Here is a 5420-nt window from a genome sequence, read left to right as displayed (position 1 = left end):
GGACTGGATGGAGTATTGATGGATAGATATCCATTTTGAATATCCGATAATTTTTTACGTCTTTACATATTCTTGTGATATTTAGTATTTTCTTATGATTCAAAAGGGGGAAATGTGATGTCATTCATTTTATATATAATCTTATATATCATTCTTATATTATTGCTGACATTGATGTTTTAATTTGCATGTGTTGTTTTGCAAAAGATACTGGTTGGTCTTTTCTTTTCTTCCAGAAGCATATGGGGGAATGTGTAGAGGGGATTCAAATACTCAAACATGGACAATATGAATGGACTGGAGGAAGTGGAACAAGGAAGGTGTGGAGATGTTCAGATTCCATCATCAATGTTTCATTGGAAGTCGACACTGCTGAGGAGATGAAGTATAGTGGACTACATTCCAGTGTCTGCAATGATATATAGACATATTTGCATGTGTAATACATACTTTGTGTTATATTCTTTCTGTATTAATGTTTTGAAGAATTATGTTTTCTGTTGTTGGGTACATGTGGGGACCTCAGATGTTTTTGTTTATTTTGTTGAAGCTTAAGGATATTGGGTCTAGGCAGGGACAGAGAGAATCCACAGGAGGGTCCGATGGGTCGACCAGCCTGAATGTGGATTTTTTTTTTTGTATTTTGTTTGCTGAGGTTTTCATGTGTATTCAATTGCATCATAGCTTAAAATGCATTGATAAAGATTTATAAATTGATCTGGAGTACTTAGGTGGTCGCCTGGGGCAGAGGGACCGTGAGAGAATTTTCCTGTCTTGATTAATAAATGGATATTTGGAATGAAAGCTGCCATACAGGTTTTTCGCTCTTACACTCCATAACAATTTATTTACATTCCATAACAATTTATTTACACTCCATACAAAAATGTGTCTATATAACCATGTGTTTACTCTCCATACATTTTGGTTTATTGCTGAAGTTACTCAAGAACAAAAATTGTTATTTGTCATAATCCTATTCTTTTTGTTTTCGAGACTTAATTAGTCTCGAAGGGGGGAAATATGTAGTATCCTAAACAGTTTTTAATTTTGCTGACGTTTGCAAATGGTGTGTTAGAGGAAACTTGGCTCGGCTTGCGGAAACATCTGGAAAGCATTACTACATAGCTTTCTTGGAATAGAGGAATGTCTGCTATGTAGAGGCAGGGAATTGGTTTATTAAAATCACGCCATATTATGTTACATACGATATAAATACCATGTTCTGAACAAAGGGACGGGGAGAGACAACATATTAGATCAACAGATTGGCCGTTTCTCTCCAGATATTTTGCAGATGTCTGTAAATTGATACTGTGAACTTTGATATAAATAAACTTTTGTAATCAAAGTACAGTGTAAGCGGACTTCTTATCATCACAGCATAGATCAGCATCGTTGTCTTGGACACCAAAGTAACCTTGAAAGCAGAAAGCAAGTGTCCAGATGAAGATGGTGATAAAAGTAATGGTTGTTGTGGGTTCTGTTGTCATGAAGGACAGCTCTCAGTCATGAAGTGTTAAACTCACAGGGATATAAACACTCCCAGACCACTGAAGCATGTGCAGCCAATACAAAGTGTCTTATATGTAAATATTCTTCTAGGACAGTCAGACTTTATTAGTAAATGTTGTGTGATGTGATGTAGAAACATGATACCTATGTAATCACTGATATCATTTCTGATATAAGTGCTGAATGGGGACTGATATAATGATTATAAGCATCTACAAATGGAGCATATTGTTATTAATGTGTTATTAGACCAGGCAGTCTAGGTTTTCTGTCTCCCTCGAGTGGTCAGGGTCAGTAACTGCAGTCTGTGTGTGGACCTTGTGATGCCACCGAATGACAGCTCTAAAGTGGAGATCTCCAGAGCTCTGACGTCTCCAGTCTCCTGCTTCACCTGCTGCTCTCTGGAACTACCACAGCAGTGGTGTAAAGGAGGATGTATGGGTAATGTTTGTGGTCTATATTGTATGTGTTTGAATCATGTTAATTAAATTCTAGCTATTCAAAACACAGGTCATCTTTAGGGGTTTTAATGATTGCACATCATCTCTTTTCAGATTGGTTGATGGTTTTCCGTGAGTTACTCAACAGAGTCAACATGTAGTTAATGGTCAGGAGAAACATTTAGTGATCAGTTATGATCTAAGGTCTTCTAGACACAGCTCTAGTTTGACTCTATTGTTGTTCAGCTCTACTACACACTGTGTCATTGTACTGGATCATCTCCTCCCCTCAGCACCTGCAGTAGGTCCCAGCTGTAGCAGTACAGTCACTGTGCAGTCTGACTGAGGGAGGTTTTTGTACGACTGTATCACTGTGTGAACACTCCACCACTGTGGTAACTCTGACAGTAGAAATCTCCTGCATCTTCAGCCTGGACTCCACTGATGGTCAGAGTGAAGTCACTATGAGTTCCACTACCACTGAATCTAGATGGAGTCCCAGACTGAAGTGTTGTAGCTAGGTAAATAAGGAGTTTAGGAGCTCCTCCAGGTTTCTGTTGATACCAGGCTAGATAGTTATTGTTAGCCACATCAACTGCTGGTTTTACAGTTCAGAGAGACTGTCTGTCCTGGGAGAACAGCTTTCACTGCAGGGGTCTGAGTTACAGTGACCTGGCCTCTGGATTCTGAAACAGAGATGGCATGTAGAAATAGCATTCAATTGTTAATACGTTTTTCCATATAGCATATGAAATTAAACTGTAATGAGGTTCTATAGCCTGATATTGCAATTGTCCGGGTAGTTTTCTGTAAAATATATTACCTTGGAGACAGAGGGCAAGTATCCAGATGAAGATGGTGATAAAAGTCATGGTTGTTGTGGGTTCTGTTGTCATGAAGGACAGCTCTCAGTCATGAAGTGTTAAACTCACAGGGCTATAAACACTCTCAGGCCACTGAAGCATGTGCTGTCTATGCAGAGCATCATCACTATGCAAATAATCTTCTGGTCTTCTCCCCATCCACCATGTTTCAGTAAAGTGTCCTACATGTAAGTAGTCTTCCTGGACAGAGACTGATGTGATGTAGAAACATGATATCTATGTAATCACTGAAATGGTTTCTGATATAAGTGCTGAATGGGGACTGATATAATGACTATAGACATCTACAAGTGGAGCATAACGTTATTACTGCTTTTAGACCAGATAGTATCTGCTTTCTGTAGCAGTACAGTCACTGTGCAGTCTGACTGAGGGAGGTTTTTGTACAGCTCTGTATCACTGTGTGAACACAAATGTACTATTTGGATAGTGGAAACTCTGACAGTAGTAATCTCCTGCATCTTCAGCCTGGACTCCACTGATGGTCAGAGTGAAGTCACTATGAGATCCACTACCACTAAATCTAGATGGAGTCCCAGACTGAAGTGTTGTAGCATAGTAAATAAGGAGTTTAGGAGCTCCTCCAGGTTTCTGTTGATACCAGGCTAGATAGTTTTTGCTATAGACATCACTGCTGGTTTTACAGTTCAGAGATACTGTCTGTCCTGGGAGAACAGCTTTCACTGCAGGGGTCTGAGTTACAGTGACCTGGCCTCTCAATTCTGAAAAAGAGATGTCATGTAGAAATAGCATTCAATTGTTAATACATTTTTCCATGTAGTATATGAAATTCAGCTGTAATGAGGTTATATAGCCTAATGTTGCAATTGTCCCAGACTGAAGTGTTTTAGCATAGTAAATAAGGCGTTTACTAGTATTATACTCTATTGTATAATACTAGTGCTTTATTACCATCAGTCCCTATTGTATTATACTAGTACTTCAGTACTATCAGTCCCTATTGTATTACACTAGTACTTCAGTACTATCAGTCCATATTGTACTGTTGACCATGATGTACTTCTGGACAGACTGGAGAGGTGGATTGGCCTCTCTGGTCCAGTTCTGAATTGGTTGAGGACCTATTTAACCTGTCGAGAGTTTTTAGACACCCTTGGTGACCATAATTAAGAGAAAATACAAATCACAGGTGGCATTCTACAAGGTTCGATTTTGGTTTCAGTACTGTTCAGTTTACATATGTTACCATATGGAACCGTTATCAGGAAGCACCACATTGATTTTCACTGCTGCGCAGCGATGCACAACTTTACATTTCTGTGGCACCAGAGGATTTCAACTCCATGGATAAATTATTAGACTGTATTAGTTATTTAAATACTTGGATGGCTCACAACTTCCTCCAGCTAAATCAAGACAAGACGGAGTGTTACGTTCGTTGAGAGACGGGTCAGACCAAGGTGCAGCGTGGTATGCGTACATGTTTATTAGAATGAATAAACACTAGACAAAACAACAAAAGCAACGTAACGTGAAGCTCAACAGTGGCTACACACGACAAGCCAAACACGAGTCAAGATCCCACAACTAAGGTAGGCAACCAGGCTACCTAAGTATGATCCCCAATCAGAGACAACAATCGACAGCTGCCTCTGATTGGGAACCACACCCGGCCAATATAGATCTAAACATACTAGATCTCCACATAGAATGACACATTACATAGATACTCACACCCTGACCAAACCAACTAGCGAACTCTATGTCAGGGCTTGACAGTACCTCCCCGCCAAAGGTGCATACTCCGGCCGCACCAACCTGACTCATTAGGGGAGGGTCCGGGTGGGCATTCAGCCTCGGAGGCGGCTCCGGCTCTGGGCGTGATGACCTCTCCCTCTTTGCCTCCCCGTTGCACCCCTGGTCTGGTCTGGTCTGGACCTCGGCGCGATCCTTCCCCTCTCCTTCCTCCCACGATGCACCAAGCCCTGTCTGGACCCTGGTGTGGGAGGGGCTGACGTCTGGGCCTGGAGTGGAGCCGCTGACCGGAGCTGAACTGTACCCCGGTGTAGCGGACTGCTCTGGCTCCGGAGTGGAGCTGCTGACCGGAGCTGGACTAGGCACCGGTGGAGCGGACTACTCTGGCTCCGGAGTGGATCCGCTGACCGGAGCTGAACTGTACCCCGGTGGAGCGGACTGCTCTGGCACTGGACTGGAGCAGCTGATCAGAGCTGGACTGGGCCCCGGTGGAGCGGACTGCTCTGGCACTGGAGTGGAGAAGCTTACCGGGCTGCGGACACGCACCACTGGTCTGGTGCGAAGAACAGGCATGGGCCGCACCGGGCTGGGAACACGCACCACTGGTCTGGTGCGAGGAGCAGGCACGGGCCTTGCCGGACTGGAGACGCGCACCACTGGTTTGGTGCGAGGAGCAGATACAGGCTGTGCCGGACTGGGAACACGCACCACTGGTCTGGTGCGAGGAGCAGGCACGGGGCGTACCGGGCTGGCGACACGCACCACTGGTTTGGTGCGAGGAGCAGGCACGGGCTGTGCCGGACTGGATACACGCACCACTGGTTTGGTGCAGGGAGCAGGTACGGGCTGTGCCGGACTGGGAACA

The sequence above is a fragment of the Coregonus clupeaformis genome, unplaced genomic scaffold (genome assembly GCF_020615455.1).
Source record: "Coregonus clupeaformis isolate EN_2021a unplaced genomic scaffold, ASM2061545v1 scaf1441, whole genome shotgun sequence".
In the NCBI taxonomy this organism is placed as follows: domain Eukaryota; kingdom Metazoa; phylum Chordata; class Actinopteri; order Salmoniformes; family Salmonidae; genus Coregonus; species Coregonus clupeaformis.
Note: the sequence above shows the minus strand (reverse complement) of the source record.